Genomic DNA, 14,955 nt, shown 5'->3' with positions numbered 1-14,955 from the left:
ATATATATATATATATATATATATATATATATATATATATACTGATACTGATTATGTGGGCTTATTTTATGTCCTAAAACTTTGCTAAAGTTGTTTATTATTCCAAGTAATTTTCTACTTCATTCTCTAGGATTCTCTAAGTATACCATGATATTATCTACAAAGAATGGTACCTTTGTTTCCTCATTGCCTATTCTAATTCCTTCAAATTGCTTTTCTTATCTTATTGCTAAAGCAAATATTTCTAGAACAGTATTAAATAAGTGATGATAATGGATATGCTTGTTTCATCCCAATCTTATTGGGACAGCTTCAAGATTATCCCCATTACCTGCAATGCATGCTGATAGTTTTGATAGATACTACTTATCATTTTAAGGAAAACCCCATTTAGTCCTATGTTCTCTAGTGTTTTTAATTGGAAAGGGAACTATATTTTGTCAAAAGATTTTTCTGGATATATCGAGTTAATCATATGGTTTCTGTTAGTTTTGTTGTTGATATGGTCCATTATACTGATAGTTTTCCTAATATTCAACAAGCCCTGCATTCCTGGTAAAAATCCCATGTTGTCATGGTGTATTGCCTCATAGTAAATTGCTGTAGTCTTTTTGGCAACATTTTATTTCAATTTTTGTACCAATATTCATTAGTGAAATTGATCTTTAATTTTCTTTCTCTATTTTGGCTCTTCCTTGTTTAGGTATTAGCACCATATTTGTATCAAAAAAGAATTTGGTAGGACTCCCTTGCCTATTTTTCTGAATGGTTTACATAGTATTGGAATTAATCATTCTTTAATTATTTGGTAGAAATCATTTGTAAATCCATCTGGCCCTGGAGACTTTTTCTTGGAAATTCATTGATAGCTTGATCAATTTCTTTTTCTGAAATAGGATTATTTAAATATTTTACTTCCTCTCCTGTTAATCTGGGCAATTTATATTTTTGTAAATAATCACCCATTTTACTTAGATTGTCATATTTATTTGCATACAGTTGGACAAAATAGTCCCTAATTATTATGTAATTTTCTCTTCATTGTTCCTGAATTCACCCTTTTTGTTTTTGATAGTGGTAATTTGGTTTTCTTCTTTTTGAAAATCAAATTAACCAATGTTCATTTCTTTTATTGGGTCTTTCTGTTTTCATAAAATAACTCTTAAGTTTCATTTTTAAGTTCAATAGTTTTCTTTTTTACAATTTTATTAATCTCTTCTTTGGTTTTCAGAATTTCTAATTTGGTAGATAACTGGGAATTTTTAATTCATTTTTTCTACCTTTTTTTACTTATATGCCTTTTCATTGATCTCTTCTTTCTCTATTTTATTCATGTAAGCATTTAGAGATACACACTTTCCCCTAAGAACTGCTTTGGATGCATCCCATAAGTTCTAATATCTTGTCTTTTTGTCATTCTGTTTGATGAAATTGCTGACTGTTTTTATTATTTGTTGTTTGATCTATTCATGTTTTAGGATCATATTATTTAGTTATATTTAAATTTTAGTCTATCTTTCCATGGCACTTTATTACATGTAATTTTTACTGCATCATGATCTGAAAAGGTTACATTTAATATTTCTGCCTTTCTGCATTTGATTGTGAGGTTTTTATGCCCTGATACATAGTCAGTTTTTGTGTAGGTGCCATGTACCACTAAGAAAAACGCAGATTCCTTTCTATCCCCATTCAATATTCTCCAGAAGTCTATCATATCTAACTTTCCTAAAATTCTATTCACCTCGTTAACTTCTTTCTTTTTTTATTTTGTGGTTTGATTTCTGTTTCTGAGAGGAGGATGTTGAGTTCCCTAGTATATTTTTGCTGTCTATTTCTTTCTATAGCTCACTTAGCTTCTCCTCTAAGAATCTGGATGCTATACCTCTTGGTGCATATATTTTTAGTACTGATGTTACTTCATTGTCTATGGTACCATTTAACAAGATGTAGTTTCCTTCCTTATATCCATTAATTATATCTATCTTTGCTTTGCTTTTGTGCGAGATCAGGATTGCTACCCCTGCTTTTTTTTCACTAGTGTTATGCTTTTGACCACTACCTCCCTCTGTTTGTCCTCTCTTTAATCATTCTTCTTCTTTCCCCTCCTACTTTTGGCCTTTCTTCTATCATTCCCCTTCCCTTTTCTTTCCCCTTTGCCCTTCTTCTTTCCTATAGAGTAAGAAAAAATTTCTATCCCCAACTGAGAGTGTATGTTATTAACTCTTTGAGCCAAATCTGATGAGACTAAGTTCAAACACTTCTCACCCCCTCCCTCCTTTCCTTCTACTTTAATAGGTCCTTTGCACCTCTTCATGCAATGCTATTTACCCTATTCTGTTTCTCCCCTTCCCCTTCTCCCAGTACATTCTTTTTTTTCACCCCTTAATTTTTTTTAATATCCTCACATCAAAGTCAACTTATGCTCACACACTCTGGCTATGTGTACTCATAACTTCCCTAATAGTGATACAGTTCTCAAGAGTTACAAGTATCATTTTCCCCTTTAGGGATATAAACAGTTTAATTGTAGTGAATAATATGTTTGTTTGTTTTCTCCCCTGTTTACCCTTTTATACTTTTCTTGAGCTTTTTGTTCAAAAATCAAAATTTCTGTTCAGCTCTGGTCTTTTCATCAAGAAAGTTTGAAAGTCATTTGTTTCATTGAATATCCCTAATTTCCCCTGAAAGATTATGCTCAGTTTTGCTGGCTACTTGATTCTTGGTTGTGATACAAGCTTCTTTGCCTTCTCAAATAACATATTCCAAGCTCACCAATTCAATATTGTAGAACCTGCTAAGTCCTGCATAATTCTGACTGTGACTCATCATATATTAATTGTTTCAGGCTACTTGTAATATTTTTTTCCTTCATCTGATAATTCTGGAATTTGACTACAGTATTCCTTGAAGTTTTCATTTTGGGTTCTCTTTCAAGAGGTGATTGGTAGATACTTTCAATGACTGTTTTACCTTCTGGTTCTAGGATATCAGGACAGTTTTCCTTGACAGTTTCTTGAAAGACACTTTCCACACTAATACATCATTGTGCCTTTGTGAATTGATCCAATCATTATGAATAATAATTTAGAACTATGCCCAAAGGGCTATAAAAATGTGCATACCTTCTGACTCAGCAATACTGCTTCTATGGCAGTATTCCAAAGAGATCATGAAAATTACAAAGGAGATCATACAAAGTGACACACATGTGCAAAAATATTTATAGCAGCTCTTTTTGTGGTGGCAAAGAACTGGAAATTGAGGAGATGGCCATCAGTTGGGGAATGGCTGAAAAGTTATGGTATGTGACTGTAATGGAATACTATTGTGCTATAAGAAATAATGAGTAGGCAGGCTTCAGAAAAACCTGGAATGACTTCCATGAACTGATGGCTGATGTGAGCAGAACCAGGAAAACATTATAACCAGTAAAAGTCACAATGTGTAATGACTAACTTTGATAGACGTATCTCTTCTTAGCAATGCAAAGATCCAAAAGAACTCCAAAGGGCTGATGAGGGAAAATGCTATTTACATTCAGAAAAAGAACGATGGAATCTGACTACAGATCAAAACATAGTATTTGCTCTCTCATTTTTTTTTCTTTTTTTGTTGTTTCTTCTTTCTCATGATTTCTCCCATTGGTTCTAATTCTTCTTTACAACATGACTAATGTGAAAATAGGTTCAGTATGAATGTATATGCAGAGCCTATATCAATTACGCACTGCCTTGGGATGTGGGGAGCAGAGAAATGGGGAGAAAATTTGGAACTCAAAATCTTATGGAAGTGAATGTTGAAAACTAAAAATAAATATATGTGTGTGTGTGTGTGTGTGTGTGTGTGTGTATATAATTTTAAACAACTAATAAAGAAAGAAAGAGAGACACTTTCCAGGTTCTTTCTGATCATGGCTTGCAGGTTTTCTTCAGTGGATTTTTTTTTTCATTTGGTCAATTCTATATTTTAATGTGTTGTTTTCTTCACTTTTTTTATTTCCTTTTCCAAGCTGTTGACTCTTTTTCCATAATTCTCCTGTATAACATTCATTTCTTTTCTCAGTTTTTCTTCTATCTCTCTTACTTGATTTTTAAAATTCTTTCTGAGTTATTCCAAGAAGATTTTTTGGACTTGAGACCAATTCATATTCCCCTTTGAGGCTTCACAGGTAGACATTTTGATATGGTTGTCCTCTACTGAGTTTGTATTTTGATCTTCCCTGTCACCATAGTAGCTTTCTATGGTTAGCGCTTTTTTGTTTGTTTGTTTTTTTCCTCATTTTAAAAAGTTGATCTCTGCTTCTGAGACACAGGGGGCACTTCCCTAAGCTTCTTGTGCTGGGGGCCAGGGGCCTGGTCACTGACTTTCTGCCCCAAGACCTCAGGTGCTGGGGCCTTGCCCAGTGCACTGGGACAGCTGGGCCTAGTTAAACCTGCTGTGCCAGGGTTCCAGGGCTTGCAGTTTGTCTTCTGTGCTGGGGCTGGAGGGCTCATAACTGGCCTACTGTGTCTCTAGCCTGCTGATCCAGGACTGAAGGGCCTTGGTTGCTGATCTACATTGTGGTGAAGAGTATCCTGCTGATTTGCCGAGACATTGTCTGCACTAGGCTACACTCCCCTTTTATCCAAGTGAGGCAAAACCTTCCTGAAGTCCTTCTCTGCTATATTAAGCTGGAGAAGTGTTTCACTCCATCTCTTTGCAGGTTCTGTCACTCCAGAATCCATTTAGAGACTTGATTTAAGATTGTTTCTGGGGTAAACTGGGGAGAGCTCAGCCAATTTTCTGGCTTCTCTTTGCCATCGTGACTCCCTAAGAACCCTTCTTTTTTAGCTATCTTGGTACCTCTTCTTTATGGTGGAACTGATCCTCTAGACATTCTGTCCACTGACATGATCCTAGCAAGAATTAAAGTCTCCCTTGAAGAAGTCTGGGTTCAGAATTTTCTAGAGATATCTATTCATGCCTCCATTATAATCTCATTTAGAATGAGCCAAATGGACTTATACAGCCTACTAATGGCAAAATATATACCATGCATACACACATGTATATATGTATGTATATATATGTATATGTATGTATGTATGTATGTATGTATTGTGGACATAGATATGTAGATATAGTTCTCCTTGGGTTACTCAATTATTACAGGATAAATCACATATAGGCAGGGAAACTAGAGCTATGCTATTTGGGATGAGAAGCCCGTAAATCCCTACCAAACTAATCAGGCTTATTTCATGAAAAGGATAGTGAAAGAGCCATGGGTATAAGATGATTAGAAAAAAAAGGACTTAACCTTGGCCAAAGCCAGCAAAACAGCCATTATACAGTTGAAAGTCAGTAGCACACAGATTATTGATGTACTGTAAAGTTCTATCCTCTCTCTTGCTCTCTCCCTCCAAGTATAAGGTCTTGTCTTTTCTTTAGTACAACTCATTATAGAGTTACACTCACATACTCAGATAAATCAGTGGAGTTCACCCTTTAAATTCCTTCCCTGATCTTCCCCTCATGGCCAATAATAGAAAATTCAGTGTGATTGCTCTAGGCAAAATGGCCAAGTATTATAGCTGTATTATCTGCCTTTGAAGCTGAATAAGAAATGAAAGTAACAGAATAATTTTGCAAAGTATTTAACCATTGGGAATCCTCTGGCACATTCTAGAAAATAAGAAAGTACACAATCTAGTACAAAAATATACACTCAGACTACTACATTTGGTGCTTTTGTCCCATTTGGGTAATTGGACTCAGTTAAAAGTCAACTTCTCATAGAGGCATAGATTTAGCCATAATGATTTGAGATAATTAGCTTTTAAAAGGCTAGCAGAGCAAATCCATACATAAATGTGGTATTAAATATTGTATGGTATACTTTCCTCAAAATTTACCAAAATGCTCTATTTCATTGTTTAAAATAAATTTTATTTATATCTTTTGTTTTGCACCTGAATTTCTTCTTATATCCTCCCTTCCCCTTCTAGAGATATGTCTCACATAACAGAAGCATTTTCTTTTTCTCTTTGAAGAAAGTCTAAATACTTTTTCTCAATTTTTATACTTTGATATTTCTCCATAGCATTTGATACTGTTACCCATCTTCTTCAGGCTATTCTTCTCTAGGTTTTCCTGATACCTGTCTTTTAACTCTCCTGCTTGCCCAACTGCTCTTTCTCAGTCTATTTCCTCTGTCTCTCTATCTCTGTTACTCTGTCTTTTTCTGTCTCTCTGTCTCTCTCTCTCTCTGTCTCAGTCTCTGTCTCTCTCTGTCTCTGTCTCTCTCTCTCTGTCTCTCTCTCTGTCTCTGTCTGTCTCTCTCTGTCTCTCTGTCTCTCTCTGTCTCTGTCTCTCTCTCTGTCTCTGTCTCTCTCTGTCTCTCTGTCTCTCTGTCTCTCTCTCTCTCTCTGTCTCTCTGTCTCTCTGTCTCTCTCTCTCTCTCTGTCTCTCTCTCTCTCTCTCTCCCATCATTCATAACATCTCTCCTAACTTTGGGTATACTCCAAGGCTTTATCTTGGGCCTTCTTCTTCTACTCTTGCTCCTTAACAGAGCTTGCCATCTATACATGTCTAATAGGCATTTACAATAAAATATCCTATAGGCATCTCAGACTCAACATATTCCTCACTGATCTATCATATTTCTTCCCAAACAGACCTAACTTTTGACTTTTCCATTTCTGTGAAAGGTACTACCATTGTAGTACCTTTGGTATCCTTTGGTATTTTTTCTTAGGATAAATTAGGATACCAAAATTCCTTTGGTATCCTAGATTCTCACTCTCCCTCAACCTATATAACCAATAATTTACCAAACATTTTTTTCTTTCTACTTCTACTGTATATCTCACATTTATCCTAATTTCTCTATTCACAAAACCACCACCCCAATTCAGGTCCTTATTATCTCTTGCCTTGTCCATTGTAATGCCTCCTAATTATTCTCCTGGCCTTGTTTCTCTGTTCTTTCATCTGTTTTTCCCACAGCTACAGAAGTGATTTTCCTTAGTCACATATCTGACAATGTCATTGTTACACAATAAAAGTCACATGCCTCCCTGCCTACCTAGGATAAAATATAAACTTCTATTTTTCCTTTAAAGTTCTTGACAATATTGCCCCAATATTAGATAGGTAGATAGACAGATAACGTGTAGTATATATAATACATGCACAGATGTGTGCAAAAATATACATGTATCTAGATATATATGTATATATATAGGTACACGATATATACACATTTACATACTCATATATACATATAGATAGATACACATGTGTAGTATATATCACTTCTTTTACCACACCAAATGGACCAAATTTTATACACACATGTTAATATATGTGCATAAATATATTACTTCTTTGACAAAGCCAACATAATTTCTGTCCCTCAAAAAATAAAAAATATTCCACCTTCAATCTCTGCCTTTCTGCTAGTTGTCACCAATTCCTGGAATGTGTGCTCTCTTCAACTGCTCCTATTATAAGTAATTGTTTTTGTTTTCTAAAATACTACTCAAGTGACACCTACAAGAAAATTTTCTAGCTCCCCATAACTTTTAGTGTCTCATTCCCCCACCAAAAACACTTTTAAAAAATATGCATGTTGTCTCCCTGGATCAAATTCAAGTTTTCTGAGGGCAGCAACTGTTTCATTTTTGTTTTGGTTTCCTTTAGTACTTGGTCAGTATCTGACTAGTATTAGACACACACACACACACACACACACACACACACACACACACACACACACACCCTTTGTTGTTGATTGATCTTCCATTTCCCTTACCCAGTAATTCATCTGGATGCAAAAACAGCCCTTCCCCACTTATCTTCACCCTTCACTCTCCCAGACCCTACCTCAGACAACCCATCAAGAACAACTAGTAATCACCAAAATTTTAAGTGTCAACTATATGCCTGGAAAATAGTAAGAGATGGGGGCACAAAGAAAGGTAAAAATAAAACCTTTTCTAAAAAGCTCATAATCTCATGGGGAAAGGGCTATCAATCGATAAAGATGTATTAAATGTCTACTATATGTGCCAGGCCCTGTCTAAGCACTGGGGATTAAAAAAAAAAAGAGGCAAAAACCAAGACAAAACAAAAAACAGTCTCTGACCTCAAGCAGTTTATAATCTAGTGGGAGGAAACAATATGCAAACAAATATATACAAAGCAAACTATATACAGGTAAATAGCAAATAGTTAAAAGAGGAAAGGCACTTCAATTAAGAAGGGTTAGGGAAGGCTTCCTGCAGAAGGTAGGATTTTAGTTTGGACTTGAAGCTACAGATTGGCGTTGCTTGTCTTTTGTTCGTAAAGAGGACAATGACAAAGGTGGGGAGGTTATGCCATGACATGCAAGTGAATTGCATTTAAGTGAGAGAGGGATGTGCAAAGTCACCAACCTCACTTTTTCCTCTGGAGCCATCTGGGTCCAGAGGCAAGATATGGATGAGAACAACAGGGGACAAGGAAGCCAGAGAGGTCATTACTAGGAGGCATAAAGTTATGGTTAGAGACAGTGTCAGAGGTGCAAATTTAGGGTCAGAATTTATTTTCAAGAGAAAATAGCTCACATGAACTTTCTTAGGAATTTAAATGGATTCCTTCTCAGTGGAGATCTTACCAAGGTTGGGTGATCTCTCAAAAGGTATGTTCTAATGGGAATTTCTTGTAACTTATGGAATGTATTAAACAACTCAGGGTATATTATAACTCTAAAATTCTGGGTGCTTTCCTCTACCTTAAACATTGAAAATCTCCCTTGCCTATTACCTCTAGGATCAAATGGAAACTTCTCTGGCATTTAAATCTCTCCCATATATGTGGGTGTGTATAAAAGTATGTGTGCTCATATATACATGTATATATGTAAGATACATGTATGTATGTGTGTATATATGTATGTATATTATATATATGTAAATATAAAATTGGTTACTGCTCCTTATCCCCAACCCTCACCTCTGATTACTAGCATGTTTCATCCCCAAGACTTAGGTTACCTTGAATCGGTTCTGTCTGTGCTTTGTATATGCCTATTAATATACTTCCTGTACTACTTATTTTTGAATGTTAGCTACCTGAGGTCAGGTACTTTCCCTATTATATTTGTATCCCTAGAGTCTAGAATGACGGTTGGCTTGAGTAAGGAGAAGAGGACAGGACATAAGTATTTATATAGAGTGTTCTCTCTTCTAGGTTCTAAGCACTTTACAAATATTTTCACATTTGATATTCATGACAACCCCTTGAGATAGATGCTTACCATTGAAGAAACTGAGCCAGAGAGAAGTCAAGGTCACATAGATAGTAAATATCTGAGGCTGGATTTGAACTCAGGTCCTCTTGACTCTGAACTCTGTAGTCACTGATTAAACTTAATTGGTGCATAATAAATGTCAGTTGATACTTCTTGAAAGATCCTTGGCTTACCTGTTGAATACAGAGGGGAGGAGAATAGAGGAAGTAGCGAAGCAGGGCTGAACAGGTGGTACCATATGGAAGGAAGCAGACTTTTTTCTAATGAGGCACATGACGCCTCAACAGATGCTCTTCTCATAAGAATTCATATAAAAATTTCTAAAATAGGTGAATCTTTTTAAATGTATGCGTATATATGGATAGAAATTCTTTGCCTCATTTGCTAGCATTTTAGGGGAAATATACTCACGTCTGTGTTAGTTCTATGAATACTTTTCTGACTCTAATAGCCATCACCCTTTTCCCCTTCCTGTCTATTCCCTTCAATGTACATCTGAAAGGGACCTTTTACACTTCAAATTTCTCATTTCACTTTAGACCTCTCATTCTCATATCTCATTCTACCCTTGTATTATAGTTTTGTGTGTGCATCTCATTGCCTCCAATTTGATTAAATTTTTTTTCAGGGAAGGGCTTATGTCAGATCTCTTGTGCTGCTATTGCCATTGAAGAACTATTCAATTCAATTAAAAGAAAGACATATTTATTTCAATTAAAAATCAGATATTCAATTTAATTAAAAGAATATGTATTAATCCCTTAAAAGAACAATAATAAATGTAGCATTTTTCTAGTGCTGCGAGGTTTGCAAAGCCCTTTACACTTATTATCTCATTGGATTCTCACAACAACCAATAAGTGAAGTGCTATTATTATCCCCATTTTACAGATGGGGAAACAGAAACAGAGAGGATAACTGACTTTCCTGTGGTCACATAGCTAGTAAGTGTCTGAGGCAGATTTTGAACAGCACTGGTGGTCCTGATTTCAGTCCAACACTCTATTCACTGGGCCACCTAGTTTTGGGGGCTACAATCATCATGCAACCCTCCTCTGGCCATCTTCACCTCACAGGTATTATGAAAGATTTTCTCAAATGCCTTGTTGAAAACAAAACATAAAAATGTTTACTGCATCCCTTGTAAATAGAGTACAAGGAGAATTGAGGAAAAAAAAGATAGCTTATAGCTGTGGAGTCAGAAGAACCTCTGGAATATGGAAGTCTAGCTAAGCTTTGCAGAAAGACAAAGATTCTAAAAGACAATGAAAAAAGGTGCTTTCTAAGCATTGGAGATAGCTTGTGTGAAAGTGTAGAAGTGGAAAAGAAAATAGTGGTCTAGTTTGACTTGCATACCCCAAGGACTAAATAATTGCATTTGTTGGAATAAAATTAGTCTAGGAAATTAATACATTCATATAACATTAAGGAAGGAAGGGAATAAGCATTCATTAAGTGCCTATAGTATACCAACACCTGTAGGATAAGTGCTGCTATTATCCCCATTTTATAGATAAGGACATTGAAGCAGGCACAGGTTAGGTGACTATCCAGGGTCACACAGCTAGTAATCATATCAGGCTGGATTTTGAACTCAGGTCTTCCTGACTTCAGACCTAGAATTCTATCTACTGTGCAATCTGCCGTCAGTACCATGCATTTTTAATATTGTCTTGAATAACCCCTTGCAATAGCAATGTGTATAAGTCAACGCTTAATGAATTCTAATGTGTTGACATGTTTAATCAGACAAAAGTCAGTTGTGTTAAATGCATAGTATATAGGCGTAGTTAGTAATACTTTATTTAAGAGTTTTATTGAATTATTTCTGGGGAGGTGATGAGGATCAGACTTCTACTTGGTATGTCTGGCATTATTTTACCATAAAGGGCAGAACCTATTTCTTATCCCTTTTGTTAATGGCAGTCTTCATTGTTATTATTTCCAACAGGGAGATCTGGGATAGTTTAAGTTAAATGAAGGAATAATTAATGCAAAATATGGTTGAGAGGAAAAGGATTTATGTGAGTGAAGAATTCTTCTAGAAACTGCTAGTCCTCATGAATTTTATGGACAAACTTATCTACTGTGTGACAGCATAGAATTTCCCTTTTTACCTTCATAACTTCAATATATCTAAAAGTTTTGTAAAAAGTCTAATTTACTCGGGGAGTATCCTATAAATTGGACATTCACAAAGGCACAAGATCATTAACTATCTTTTCAAAAGTCAATTTTATGCTTACTAAATTAGATCCAGGTCTAGACTATTTTGGGATGGCAGCTTGGGAATAATATACGGATTTTGTAAAACGAGATGTTAGCCCATTTTCAGCTAAATCACACTCCATTTAGTGGCGATCATTGGAAACATGGAGAACAGACGATATTAAAAAGCCACACGTTCTGTGGAAATGATGATTTACTGGTTTTCCTTTTTGCAGGGTTTATTGTTAATTTTTCAAAACTTTCAGCTAAATTTAGACTCTGGAAATGTCCACAGGGAGAGGGTGGAAAGGAGTAATGCATATATGTCTGTATATATGTATTGGTACACACATATGGTCCTAAAATGTTTATCATTCTTTCTATATCAATGAATAAAATCATTAACAAAATAAACAAAAAAAAAATTCAAAGCATTTAGTTAAATTTAGACTGTGGAGATGTTTCCAAGGAGAAAATTAAAAGGAATAGTGTATGGGCACACAAATGTGTATATGTATAGGTATATACATGTGAATATTACATAGAGTGACTCAAAATAAATGATAAAATCATTTTTCTTACTCCAACCCTCTCATTTGGCACTGGAAAAAGTGAATCTAAAAAGGTAAAGTATTTTCAACAAGGTCATATGTCCTTTGACTTCAAATCTGGTGCTCTTACATCAAGCAAGCAACAAGAATTCATTAAGCACCTATGAAATGCCTGAGACTGTGGTAGGAGCTAGTAACTCAAAGAAAAAAAAATCAAACTGCCACTCCCCTCAAGGCTTTTCAGAAACAAATAACTATTAAACATTTATCATGTGAATGTTACTCTGATAGTCATTAAGAGTAGGAGGCAATAAAAGAAAATGCAAGAGACCTTGCCCTCAAGGAGCTTACAAACAATATGTGTATTTTTCTTGTGTCTTTTTGTATGTGTCTTTTTGCTTCCACTTATGTCCCTCTCTGATGCCTAGTTATAGCATGGGAAAAACCCTAATTCCTTGAAAGCTATTCTACATAATCTAAACTCTGCTAAGTATTATCCAGACAGAAAGGTTTGAGTTTGATCATGGTTGGTATGGCCTGACATGTCACAAAGTAATAAAATCCTTAGCAGCAGAATGAATCTCTTCAAGACTTTTTTCAACTGTATGTTCCAAACAAGTTGCAAATTATCTCATTGACATGCATATCCATTAAAAAAAATTTAAATAGGCATATCCGTGCCAGTGTAAATAATTAAAATGTTTATTGTGTACATATCTATGTGTGATAGGACTGATATCTCCCAGGCCTCTCCACTTCCCACATGGATTAGGAAAAGGCAACAAGGCCAGAATGTGACTGGCCCAGAGATTGGACAAGGCTTATACTCTGCTTCCCCAGATTCATCTTCTTTATGGCTTCCTTTTAACCCAGGAAAATAAAGGTTCCCATCAACATGGGGTCAGGGCCTTCTGATTTGGTGGATTTCTGAAGAATACACAAGTTACCACACCCTGTCCTGTTGACCAGATATGTTTTCATATAAAGAAACACTAGGGAGGGAACTGTGACTAAAGAAACAAAAAGTGTCATTATATTTTTGTTGCATAGAGACTAAGGCCTCATTGCCAAACCCTGCCTCCTCCCCTGTTCCAGTGGACTCCTAAAGAAAAAAAGCTTCACCTGGTTTGCTGACCATTCCATCCACTATGAAAGAGGCATAAGCAACTGGACTTCATTAGCAACCAATGGGCTAACAAGGGATGCCTTAGGGAATCAAGGTCTTATAAGTACTCCCAGTGGACTGATTCATGGCTGGAACATGAGACAGATTTGAAGGATGGGATAGAGAAGATCTTCATCTAAATTGATTCCTGCTAGTAGCCATAAGTCTGTCCAAGTGTACTGGGGTCTGAAGAGTTCAGAACTAGACAATCAAAGGTTGTCCTTTTTGGGGTCAGAACCAATGGAAGAATGTTGTCAGTGTCTCTCATTGTATAGAGCAGTATATGAAACATGTAAGAAATCATTAGAGACATAATACACTAAATCACGTTGGAGTCATCACAAGAATATCAGAGACTTGGGAGCAATACCATTACCAAAATGGGCATGGGGGTAGTGACAACATGCTGTATTGGAGATGGGACACTGAGATCTACCTAATTAAAGAGAACAAAACTGTTCTTGCCCTACTGTGTTCCTTATGTCAGAGGCAGAAGGGAGGGGGAGAATTTCTTAAGCACCCACTATGTGCCAGGCACTTTTCCAAGTATTACATCTCATTTGTACCCACCTAACCCAAGGCTAGGAAGGACAAAGATTCTCTCTTGCTCAAGAATTTCTGGAATTGTATCTCTAGGAAGGTTATCTGACAATGATGTACTGTTTAGGGACTTAGTTTGTCTGAACATTGTCTAGCCTTTCCTTATCCCTTCTCAGGCACAGAGCTGTCTTGCCCACCATGATTGACTCATATCAAGAGAAGAATATGTGCCTGTGCTGCTTTGCTTCTGATAACCCTGGTTCTGTTCTAGCTCATTATCACCATAGTACATTAGGGGGCAGGAGTCAAACTTGTGATGTATCTTGGCCCTACAGCTAAAACAAGATTAAAACACAGTGGGGACATGTTTAGCAAAACAAAAATGCAATACAATATGGATAATCTTAATTTATAGTTTTCTAAGTCAATGTAAGACCCACAGGGATCTCTTTCTGTTTGAGTTTGAATTTCCTGCAGTGGCAGTTAGGTGGAACAGTGGATAAACACTGGAATCAGGGAGACCTAAATTTAATTCCAGCCTCAGATATTTACTAGTTATGTGACCCTGGGCAAGTCACGTAACTCTGTTTGCCTCAGTTTCCTCATCTTTAAATGAGCTGAAGAAGGAAATGGCAAACAAGTCCAGTATTTTCACCAAGACAATCGCAAAAGGGGTCATAAAGAGTTAGACAAGACTGAAAACAATTAACCACAATTCTTGAATTAGGATACTAAATATAAACTTCAAGGATTTGCCATCACACACTATATTAACCAGATCATTGAGATCTGGTTCTTCTGAACAAATAAACAAAAGCTTTATAATTTATAATTTTTGTTCTCTACATTTTTCTCTCTATTTTTGTTATGAGTCTTCAAGAGATGGGAGGTATGTGTGTGTATGTATACACCCATACATATTTAATTTCTTTTCACTTTTCCCCTTAGTAATATCTATTCCAAGAAGAATGTCCAATAAATGGTCTAAAATCATTGAGATGATAGAATCTATTCTAGAATATCCTTAGGACCTTGAGAGTAAGGTGGTGGTATGTGACAGGATTGATATTGAGCAGGGTTTTTCCTTCACCCATGGCAATGTGCATAGGAAAAGGTGACAATTGCCAGGATTTGGTTGACAGGGATTGGATACAGTTCAAGCTGCACCACAGGTGAACTCAGCTTTCTATTTGTATTGACATGGCTTGCAGTTT

This window comes from Petaurus breviceps, unplaced genomic scaffold (genome assembly GCF_028583685.1).
Source record: "Petaurus breviceps papuanus isolate PSGF00001 unplaced genomic scaffold, PetGlider_PUasm1.0 90579, whole genome shotgun sequence".
NCBI lineage: Eukaryota > Metazoa > Chordata > Mammalia > Diprotodontia > Petauridae > Petaurus > Petaurus breviceps.
The sequence above is the reverse complement of the archived record's forward strand: the minus strand, read 5'-3'. Positions refer to the sequence as shown.